The 12,249-nt window shown below is 41.2% G+C and overlaps 1 non-coding gene across 1 annotated transcript; it reads right to left on the bottom strand.

Annotated features, from left to right (window-relative positions):
• Positions 1–8,120: 8,120 nt before the first annotated feature.
• On the bottom strand, positions 8,121–8,220 carry LOC149228128 (U6 spliceosomal RNA). Its single transcript, XR_016248496.1, has one exon. It is a non-coding gene; the product is annotated as a U6 spliceosomal RNA (small nuclear RNA).
• Between the last annotated feature and the right edge of the window lie 4,029 nt (positions 8,221–12,249).

Genomic DNA, 12,249 nt, shown 5'->3' with positions numbered 1-12,249 from the left:
TGCCACGATTAGAAAAATCAATGATTTCATCGGCATCCTCATGATCAGATGAATCTAACAAAGGGGTAGATGAAAAGTAAACAAACTCATTTTTGTTTCCAAAAAATGCAGATGAAAGATCAAGTGGATTTTCAATGAGTAGCTTATCCTCCTCGTTGTCGAATGATGGGCCAACATCCAGTGAGTCCTGCGAGTGATCAACAATGGGTTCATCCATGGATGAAGACACACATGTGAAATCATGGATGGGAGGTTCAAAAAATATGTTAGGAAATAAAGGAGGGGCTCAGACGGAAGGGAGGCATCCTTCGTCAAGTGTTGATGCTCAAGCTCCCACTCATACTCTTCATGAATCACAGCGCACGACACCAACTCCATCAATGGGTTGTTCCTTGTTTACAACAATTGAAGAGTCTAGAATGGATGAACCCAAGACATCATCATCTGGAGGAACACCCGAGTGCAAAGGCAGAAGTCATAGAATAGAATGCATATAAGAACTCGCAGGACTCACAACCAAATCTGCGTGAAAATTGAGTGAAGTGATGTTGGGAGCATGTGAAAGATGAACAGGTGTGTGAGCATGATCTTCAACATCACTTGGCAGTGGTGGAGCTGTTGAATGAGAAGGAGGCGGATAGTCAATTGAGGCAGTGACCGCGTCCACATGAGATTGCGCAGCTCCATCAATGAAGAATGTTGAGCGAGGCTTGATCTCAAACTTCTTCTTGGGATGACAGATTTCTTAAAGCAATAATCGAACCAGTCCCAAAGATAAGAAAATTTCATCTGGCTCATCGGAGCTTGAAACTGCAAGTCATGGAAGCGCTGGCAAAAATCAATAATCGATTCAAGTGGAGCCTTCAATTGTTGTAACAATTTTTGGTCAAGATGGTCTGGATCAAAATGATAGAAAGTGTCTTCAATAAGATCACAGAAGTGCTCAAGTGAGTGCACGCTATCAGCTAGTAGGCTGAGCAACCATCTACATGGAGATTTGCAAAGTGTGTGTGCAAGCAACAAGCTGGCCTGTTCGTCAGAACACCCATTTTCCTCATGAAGCATGGAAAGAAAGTCATGTAAGTACTCAGGCCAGGCCACTTCATCTTCACCATCATACGTGAAATTGGACAAGAGATCGAAAAACTCCCCCGTCATGAAGACATCACGATTTGAAAAACATCACAGGGGAAGAAGAGTGAAATAACCCATGAAAGGTATGCAAAGGTTCAAAACTGGATGAGAGGACACAGCTTGTCATCTAGACCTCCTTTTAGCCCCAGAAATGTTGACAGTGCTGGACCTACCAACATGTCAAGGGGATCTCCCCGGTAAGAAGTGTTAATTAGACCTTAGACTGTTTGGTGTAGGAGTCCCAAAAGTGGGTCATAAGGTAATGCCTTGACCGTGATGTCGCATAGAGGCAAGTAAGATAATTTTTTCAATAGCAAGGTTGTGACCGTCGCAGTGAGTCAAGGAAGGTGAATGAGAGGTTCTAACACATGGGGGGTGAGATGAGTGCACCCCTTAGCAACCTATAGTAGTGATCAACTGAGAAGGGAACACACAAGCGAAGATGCATCATAAGCTGGAAAGCAGATCAATCGATAATCCAAAGTGATGGTTAAACCAACAAGACATCTACAACAAGATTCATATAATCTCATACGAAGCAGTTCATACACAACTACATAAGTTAAACAACATACATTTCTAAGCAACCACAACAGCCAAACTAAAATAACAACATACGCATGAAAATGTGTTGGTTCTTATTATATAAAGAAGTGTAAGTCCCAATCATACAATACATCCATGTAAACCTGCTAACCCCAACAGTGGAACGTTACAACCACATCCTCCTACTCCCCCAAAGAGATGAACTAGCTCCGTGCAGTGGAGAAGCCAAGGCGTGTTACAATATTGTCCAAGCTTTCTCCAAGATAGTCTTATCAGAAGCTTGAATGACCAAAAGCCTATACAATGAGTTATGAGGGACTATTTATAGCAAAGGGTGGGGTGGCCCTTGAGATTCCCCTTTGTGACTGTTCAACTACCCTTGTGACTCTTCACCTACTCTACAACTGTTACATCCACTATTGACACTTGACATGACTCAACCATACAATGCACATGTACTCATGTGAACACAATGGCTTGAGCAAGCCAAACTAGACATAACTCTGACTTAGATAGCTACAGAAGTCCAACTGCTCAAAATCCTCATGCTAATCAATAGTAACATATTAATGCCAAGTTCTGTAGTCTCTGATAGTGTCTGTGTGTTTCGTAGTGACATCCATGTGAAACCTAACCTTCACCTTCATTGCATCCGGGTACACTGTTTGGGCTCCTCTGTCGAACTCCTCTAGAAGCATGCTCATCATTATCTTCAATGTGGTCGGACCAGCAACATGCTTGTGCATGATGTCTACAATGATAGGCAAGTACAGTCTTGTGGCGATGCACATCAACTTGTTGAAGTATGAGTCAAGCTCTAATTGGACCTACTTCTTGGTTTTCGCCTGGGTGAGAGTCCCAGGTGATGGGATTGTATGTGTGTGCACCACAACATCCATGCTCTTGAATACTCGTGCATGAGAATCCTGTGTGCTAGTGATGAGTTGTGGGAGGTCCTCATAATTCTGAATCTGACTTCAGATACATGCCTTCAACTCGACCGCATCGACCCTCATCATCTTATGTAAGTGAAGTGGGGTTCCCTTGTACTTCATCATCCATGTTTTCAAGTCATCAAAAGCAACATGTATTTTCGTCAAGATGCGTGCTCTCCTAGCACATCATTGCTACCATCCATTGAGATGGATGACTGCCTTGTGCACGGTACCAAACTTGGAGTACAATGCTCACATAACTGTGTCAAGGGACAATACTTCATCTAGTATTGCCTTCTTCAGTTCAGCTTGGGCAGACATTATCACCAAGTCTCCTCCTTGCTTGGCCACCTGTAGTTCCTTCACCATTCACTCATTCTCAGCTATAAGAAAATGAACACTTGAGCTAGTGGCTTCGACATACACTCTAGTTGCATCGGCCAAGGTAGTTGGATGCTTGTGCACATCAGTCATGATCACTCATTCTTCAACTTGTGCAGGAGATGTTTGATCCTCCAAAGTTGACACTCTGTGAGACTACACAACTCTATGTTGGGATTCATCAAACGAGATGTTGTGCATCTCTTCTTCTGGCTGATCACCAAGGATCTCAGTGCCTCCTTGTTCATCTGAGACTTTCTCTTCTTCTAGATGCATTGAAGCAGGTGAGTCGACCTCTTTGTGGTGAGGCATGAGGTCGGTATCCTGTTCCAACTCCTGTTGCTCCATGTCTGCATCCAACTATTGAATTGCATGTTCTATCTCATGAGCAAAGTCTTGCCCCTATGATGGTTCACCCTATTCTCCTAATGCCAGATGTTCAGATTTATCAACTACTTGTATGGGTGCTACTTCATCTATTTGCACATGATGCACTCCCTATTGTATCTGCTACTGTTGTGCTTCCCTCTCCTATTTGTGCAGCTCTTGTTCCCTTCAGAGTTGCTTTCTCACCTCATACAACTCCTTCTTTGCTTCTTCCATTCTCTTCTTGTCCTTCTACCTTCGCGTGATTTGCTTGTCGTGTTACTGCCTCTTTATCTCTATAGCCATAGCTGCTTTCTCTACAAGTGGATCTACTCGAAACTTGCAGCTTTGCTCCTCCTCCATGCAATCGAAAATCTTCCTCTTCCATTTTTCATGCATTAGTATGCTTGGCTCTGCTACCATCGTTGTTATCGTTGGTGCTCTCTATGATGCTACTTCACGCTACTTCGCTAACCACTCCACATTGAATCCGATCAGTTCATTAGGTCTGGAGAAACTATAGCAATATCTCCATGGGTCGTCCTCAACCCATTGAAATTCCCCGTAGATCTAGTTGAACTGAACTCTCATGCAATGATCCTTCACAATGCAATGGGGGTCATACGGATTGTAGCTCTGGAGGTCGAATAGGTACTTCTTCATCGGTTCTGCTTCGACATCTGCTTGCTTGATACTCCAAATATCATATAACCCAATCCGCAACAGAAGAGTGGGCCAAGGTGCTTTCTTCTTCCACTGCAGTCTAGCTATCATTCCTGCCAAGATGCGATAGGCTACTTCCTGCATGACGAGTACATCTAAGGAAAACTTTGGCAGAACATGTAAAGGCTTCTCTACACTAAACATTCGGATGAAAGTTTCGGATGATGAGGCATACCAATCTGCAATGCCTATCAATGCCTCCATTGCTTCCTTTGACATGTAGGGTGGGCCCTATTCAAATAACATGTTGTACACAAGGATGAAAAAATGATCGGACGACCGTGTGATTACTCTTTTGAAGCTGCATTCAAACAACAACTTGAAATATGTGTTCACAGCATTCTCTGCCAGTGACCATGCCCAATCCAAGCCCAAGAAATCATATCGGGCACAAATTGCATCTAGGATGTAGGCGAACATGTAAATCTCTACATGCATACCTCTGGGTGACTGTCGAGCCTTCGTGACTTACTCCTTTAGCTGATGAGACAATATATTGGAATAGTTACATGATTTTCCTTCTTTAGCCACTTGGTCCAGTGCCACCACCCAACTTTGTGGGAAGGTTTCTGTGCTTGCTTGGCCATACAATCAATAAGAAAATATGATAAAGTATTGGTATGCCTTCCTTAGTATCTTTTTCTTGTAGACCTGGTTGGGTGTCATCCTGAAACAAGCTAGCTCCTTTACCCAATCCTTCATAGTGTCTCTCGAGTTAGCACTATTGCTGGGTAGGCAAAATGGAGTCTCCATGAAAGTCATGGGCTTTGACATCTGATACATCTCATCATAATCCTATTCCCAGAAGGTCACATGCTTCGTCCCACTGACATTGTTCAAGGTCATCATCTCAGGATCAGTGCGAGAGATGATCCAATGTATCATGTCTGCGCATGGGAACACGGGGTATATGCATGAAATCCAGTATAAGTCGGACTTGTGAATGTTCACGTACACCTGAAGGTCTTTGAGGTGTTCCCCAAAAGTGCCTGCAAATGTTTTATTGAATTCTTGCCACTTTAGTTTGATGTCCTTGTCTAGATACAACTTTGTATCTTCATAGATCGGCATACTAGAGGAAACTTGCTCAACTACTGCCCCAGCTGCATTTCCATCAATGTCCTGAGATCATGTTCTCTTGGAAGCCATTGAGACAGATGGACACCTGAAATATCTGGATATAGACAACATGCATGGCAAGGAATCTGCCAGCAAAAAGAATGCAGATTTCGGGGAATGACACATCACATACCTGGGAAACTGATGGGAAAGTTTGCAGAATTTCTTCTAGGAGGTTGGGTAACTAGCTACCAGAACTACGGAAAAGGCAATCTGGCTATCTCGGAGGTAGGACTGGATGTTGGATCTGTATGCACAATCCAGACTGGTTGTTGGCTGCTGGGATTGCTCAACGCGCAATTCCGGCTAGGAAGGACTGCAGTCCGAGGGACTGAATTGCGCAATTTCCTAGGCCAGCAGTCACTGTCCTCCAGAAATGTGCAAAATGGTCCTCAAGGCTAGTGCTAGGAAAAAATGCGCGTTTTTGGAGAGGAAGGCACGGCCTTCCTTCCCCAGATTGCGCAATGCAGTCTCAGTGAGGCAGAGTACGGACCAAGGTTGGCCCGACTTGCCGATGGGTAACTGAAAGCAAATAAGACACTGAATGCATGGAAAAACTAAGTAAAAGTAGAAGTTATTGACAGTGCATGCAAAACATGAATGAAAGATTCAACAAACAAATCAACATGCATGCAGGTGAAGCAGTTTGCTGGTTCGACAAACGTTCGTGCAAAACAGTTTCATACATGTGATAGCAGTGAGATAGTAACGAAAACTGAAACAGAGCTAGGACAAGCTAGTATACATGCAAACGATAGTAATCATTCAAAGAAATCAAGCAAACAGTGCTCAAACAAGCAAATACACCAAAAGCAATAGAAATGCTGAAAAAGACAAGTTGAGGCCACTTACTCATGAATAGCTGAGCCGGATGTGTCGAAGAGTCCTGGATGTGTCGTGGGATGTCAGAAATCCAATATCAATTTGAAATAATGATCTTTGATGCGTCGAATAAATAATTTTTGGCTCATGACACACATGCCACAAATCTAGGAAAAAGCGACACTTGGAGGGAAACTTCTAAAACAACTTTGCATGTAACCCTCGGCTGCTAAAAATAGCTCTCTTAATCATGGGATTCCTTTTGCATGTTGCCTTTTGCTATTCCGGGAAGAGAAACTCATGCATGCATGCAAGTCCCGAGTGGAACTAGTCAACCAAACTACTCATGCTTGTAGTTGTTCAATTGCTTGAGAAAAATGTGCATTCCGGGTTGGGAGCTGGGTTGACTTCCCAGGAGGTTTGCGCAATTTCTGGGCAGAGCAGTTGAATTCTACCTAGATTTGTGCAAATTCTGGGTTGAGTAGCCCTGCTGGGGAAATTTGCGCAAATTCTGGCTGAGTAGACCTGCTGGGGAAATTTGCGCAATTCCTACTAGGAGTGTTGGTTGGCAGAATTGCACAATTCTGGAGCGTAGCAGGCTGCCAGATAGAATTGTACAATTTCTGGAGGGAAGGCTGGTTTCCCTCCAAAAATGTGTAATTTCTTGGGGAATTTGCTCAGCCTACAACTAGACCAAGTCCGAGTGAACAGCCCGTGAGGGGAATGCATCAAGCTGCGCTCGACAGGCTGCCTTTGTGCATGAAAAACACTGAAGCTTGTGTACCTGATGAAGCAAGACAAAGTGCTATGAGAGGTTAGTAGGGAGGCTCGAAAACGGTCCAAGACAAAATTTTGGAGGGTGGTTGTAGTTGCTACAACACCACCCAACCTAATATTGGCTTACATTGTGACCTTTCTTGTAGCTAATCACGCTTGAGCTAGATTCATAGCTTGAGGAGGAGTGCTCAAAGGAAATAAACAATGTTTCCAACTGAAACATGGAATCCAAAGATCATTCCATCTACACCCACTAGCTAATCAATGGAATCTATAGACTATGCCATCTCCACCCTTCAATCTATTACAAGGAATCTAGAGGTTGAACCACCTCCACCCTTATAGAAATTCCCTTAGTGGCTCCACCCTAAACTGGGAGTCCAAAACTCTCTGAGAATAACCATGAAACAATGCTTTTAGTGGATGCACCCTAAACTAGGGCTCCAAAACACACTAAAGTAATTGTTAATTATGCAACCAAGAAAGGGAAGGAACCCTGGACACTCTATAACCAGGAATCCAAAGGAACATGGCCTCCACCAAAACCAAGATTCCAAAGAAGATTTGCCCCTTCAACTGAGAGATATCCACCCTGCTCTTCCAGTGAACTAAAAATATTCTCTTCTCTTTCACCACCCATTCAATGGTGTAATGTGTATTTTTTTCTCCTTATAAGGTTTTTTTTATGCTCCAATGGATCCCCTCTTGTGTTGCCTCCAGGAATCTCCTCTCTATTATTTTCGTTGGATCTATCACTCTTTGTGTGTTCTATTTGTTCACGCTAAGTCTACTCTTGTTTTATTGTGCTAAGTCTCCTCTTCCATATGTTGCGATCTATATATTCCTTAAATGCCTCTATGTGTTTTTCTTCTTCCTCTTGCACTAAGTATATCCCCTCTTCACATGCTACTCTACATGTGTTTCTTTGGATGCTTCTATTACTCTTCCTCTCCTTTCCCATCCACATTGTGGCATCATTATAGAGGGATATTATGTTTCCTTCATGTTATCACCATTCTAACTATCTAAGGGTGGTGTGAATTCAAGCCCTTCTCCTCCAATTGTAATTCACTAGCCCATGGTTTGTTAGTTCCCATAACTCATCCTTTTCATCATTTGTTATTGCCTTTACATGACAGTTGTTCCAGTTGGTTATGCTTCCATTAGATAATCAATTCTCCTTAATTTTCCCAAGGACTTCCTCCCCAAAAATATGAAATCTATGTCCCATATCTCAATCATTTAATTACAACAAATAGTTACAATATTTACAATAGGGGGTTTTACTAAAAGGGGTTGTCACAATTAACAAATGTAAAAAATTTGGATTATTTCTATATTTATGTGTGTCATCCTTATGCAAGGTTGTGCTAATATTCTCCAAATCATTTCAAATTTTTCAGATGTCTCTAAAAACACATGAATTGGGTATAATGTTCTTAGCAATAGGATGACTAGAGGTTGGGACATGATCATGTGGTAACATGGTAAAGTATTAGATTCAAGGCCAGGAAAATCATTATAGTCTCAATATTTGTGGTAGCTAAACTAATGGTATGACCATGATCCTTAAACATTTACATGTATTTTCAATGTGGTTATCAATGACTCTTTGTTATCTATTATTTTGCATTTACCTACTTTTGGAATAACTGCTCAACATCTTCTGCAGTTAATAATATTATAATATTGGTTCAACTATAATGATAAGTAATTGTACCCAAATAAACTTTTGGTGAATTGAAAAGATATGTATAAATAATTGTAGAGGAGAACAAGTCACCTAAGAAGAAGGAAGGGGGAGCAAGCCACCTAAGAAGGAGCATTAAGAAGTTATAATTATAATATGAAAAAAATATTGTTTAATATTGATCCGAATTGGATCCATGAAAAATAATCAAAGTTCCATGACTGTATCAAATCAGGATAGACTTCAAAATTATGGATAAAGAGCGATCAGGAAAACCTCTGGACGGTGGCAGTTTGCAGCCAGCAAGGAACGACGAGGACCTCAGTCAAAGCGCGCTGACCGAGGCCCATGGAGACTGCGCAGGAGGCAAAATTGGCACTTGGGAAGCCCAGATCGGGAAATAGAGGGCATTTCTGATGAGCGATTAGTGCTTAGGCTAGGAAAAACCCCTCAAAAAGGAAAGGCCCCGAGTGCTTGGTCGCATGGGAAGCTGAGAAACCATGGGGAAGGCGCTAAGGTGAAAGGCAAGACCCGTGCTCCGAAAATAGACGACATATCGGGGGCATCCTTGGGCGGTAAGCAGGTTTGGAGAAAAATGAGAGATTCCATTCAGCACCCGACGCATGTCTGGCGGATGAGAGAGTGTCGGCCGGATAAGTCGTTCTTGCGGACAAGACCGACCTCCCTAGTATCTAATGATATCTAGCAACAAGAAAACCAAACAAATTCTATCTTTCTCTAAATATGCAATTTATAAATAAAGGCAAACAGGTGTTTTAGGCCTACCTCGGGTCCAATGCTAGTTTGTGGAAGCCACACTCCGTTGATCCAAATGAGCTCCCTTGTAAAGAATTTGCAAACACAAACAAGCACACACATTAAATAGCACCTGAAAAGCCAATATAGTAAAGCATATTTATCATGATGATCAAGGAATTCATGAAATAAACCATATAAGACAATTTATTGAGAAAAATGAATTTGATTGTATTAACTTTAATCAAAGAAGAACTTTACAAACTTGGTGCCTTGATGTTGTACAAGCTCCTCCCAGGGTCCAGCAAGAATCTCCTCTACTTTGACAAGTTTCACTCTCTTCCCAATGGAGCCAAAAGGTATGTAATCTCTCCTCTCAAGCTTAACTAGGAAGTCTCAATTCCAACAACATTTACCCTAAAAAATGTTCAGCTTTCAACCTCTCTAGCAACCATCCCAATGCCTTAATTTATAGTGCAATGGAGGGAAGTTACTAGGTCCACCTTCAAAGGGATAGAGCCCTCCTTCAAAGGGATAAGCTCCTCTCATCAAGGGGTTATCTCCTTTAGTTATGGGATGCATGAACCACCTAGGAGCGAACCAACCACGTCAAGATTCCTTCTAGAAACATCCAAAATTAACCCAAAGTGAGTTTTAAGAATAAACTTGCGCCTTTTTACTTTTACAAGGGTCTGCACCCACTCCTTTAGAGACAGAGTGGGCAGGTCCATAGGTAACATGACCAAGGGGTGTGGGACCGCACGTAATGGTAAGAGAAAGTGCAGAACCAGAGTTTTATTGATTTTCAAGGACTTTCTCTCATTTTTAATGCTTGACATGAAGAGCTGAGGTTTGAGACTTGCAAAGGAGGACAGTATGAGTGGTGATAGACTCACACTGACTGCAGAAAGTCATGGTGACAATATTTTGTGTAACAGATTGCCCCCTAAAGTGCGAATTCTGTAGTAGATGAGGATTTAATTTATCATCTAAGAAGAGTGAAGTACTTTATCATTTTGAGGATCATCTTGTGGAGAGCCTGGTTGGAACCTGTAAAAATATTCAATACAAAATATATATATGAGATCATATCATTGCTGAGGTAGGCATTCCCATACTCAGATCAAAACTGACTAGAAAACTAACTAAACTGCTCTGATATAGGAATGATCTTGTAATACATCACAAGCATAGACACATGTAGACACAGTATGGGCACAGCCACCTATTTATGAATAGTCCACTGTATAATGAATACAAAATTCCTCGCATCCTAGATGGTGGAAACTAGATCAAGGATCTTGATTTCTACTTCCCGAAATAGTACGATTCTATCCATGTGAATGAATGTGTCGAAGTCGAACATGGTAGAAACCACTTGATTACCAGTCAATGATGTAAACTGTTAACAAGTGTGAGAGAAATCACCATTAATGTCAATGGTTGTCAAAGTACTCAGTACAATCCATGAAATGTGAATAGATGTGTCGATGTTGAACATGTCATGGAATCCTTTGATCGAAGGTCAATGATGCAACCTATCATCGAAGGTGAGAAACCTGCCATTGAGGCATGCAGATCCCAAGGTACTGACGATTTCTAGATCATCTTTCTAGATAATGAGCTGAAGTCGATAGAAAGCGACCCGTCGTAGGCAAACCCACAACACGAAATCATAGATCAAGTTTGAAGAAATATAGTTGCAAGGACTGACTCAGGGATGGTCAAGATGGATGACAGATATTTTGTAGATGAATGGTTTATTTGCACTGACCTCTTGAACACATAACAACACAACAGATGGTTTGCTGACAATTGACCCAAAGCTAATACCCAGAAACCGGATGAAGACTTTCAATATGGTTTCATCAACTGTTAGGCAAAGGATTTCCCAACCCAGGTGAATAAAAAGTGTCGTGTTCAAGAGTGGTTAAATGTTTTTCTGGGACACAAAGTATAACAAACAGGTTCATTTTTCTCTCTTTTCCCCCACCATTTCTGGCAAGTACCTCTTTATTTTTTGACAAGCTTGAGGAGGATAACATTTTCTTGATTATAAGCTCATCCTTTGGATGAGTCCAACTTAGTTTAAATCCGAACCCTAAGTAGGAGTGGCTTGTTCCTGTTTGTAATTGAACAGGTCCTTTACTATTAAATTTTAACGAGTCCAGTATAGGAGAAACTTGGTGTTTTTCAATTTTAGGGAGTCTGAAAAAACTTAAGAAAACTCCATGGTTCTCCTTTTTCGTAAAGTTGTGTCTCCCAAGCCCGAAAAAGTATAAAATAATACTTGAGAGAACCACTTGATCATTACGACCAAGGAGTACTTTTCATAATTAGTGTCTCTGATCTGAAAAATTAAAAAAGCAATCAATGACACGTCGTTTTATAACCAATATCGTATTTGAAACGACAAAAATCCGGCAATATTTTCATGTTTTTACGGTCAGAAAAGGGTTGTAAGTGGACCGTATTTTTAGTTCTGTTTTAACGAGCTTAAAAAGAAAAACTCGACAATCTTTTCATATTTTAGGAGTCAAAAAAGAACTTAAAGGTGACTCTAATGTTTTTTGTCAAAAATGACCAAATTTGCCTGAAAAATCCGTTATCCTGCACAAAAACTCAAACATTACTCATACCTATTTAAAATAGATAAAAATGCTTCAAAAGTTACCTTTTTAAAGTGAAAAATAAACAAATTAAAAATTGATTTATTCAAAACAGCTTATAAAAAGGGCTTTTGTAAATTCATTTTTACCGTTTGACTTCAGAGTGAGAAAAGAGAGCTTTTGGTACGAAACTTCCCGTGAAGATTGCGGAAAATCCGTCCATTGGAATCGAACATCGTCACCTCTAGGTAATCCACATCATCTTACTCCTGCATTTCATCCATTTCAAATTTGTTTTTAGGGTTTTATTTTGTTTTTTAGGAAATATTTAGTTTAAAAACCCGTGCGCGGGGGTCTGCAGGCATAGCATAGGAAACCTACGAACCCTGAC

This window comes from Pinus tabuliformis, chromosome J, assembly GCF_031772625.1.
Source record: "Pinus tabuliformis cultivar Carrire ecotype Pingquan chromosome J, CPIR1, whole genome shotgun sequence".
NCBI lineage: Eukaryota > Viridiplantae > Streptophyta > Pinopsida > Pinales > Pinaceae > Pinus > Pinus tabuliformis.
The sequence above is the reverse complement of the archived record's forward strand: the minus strand, read 5'-3'. Positions and strand labels throughout refer to the sequence as shown.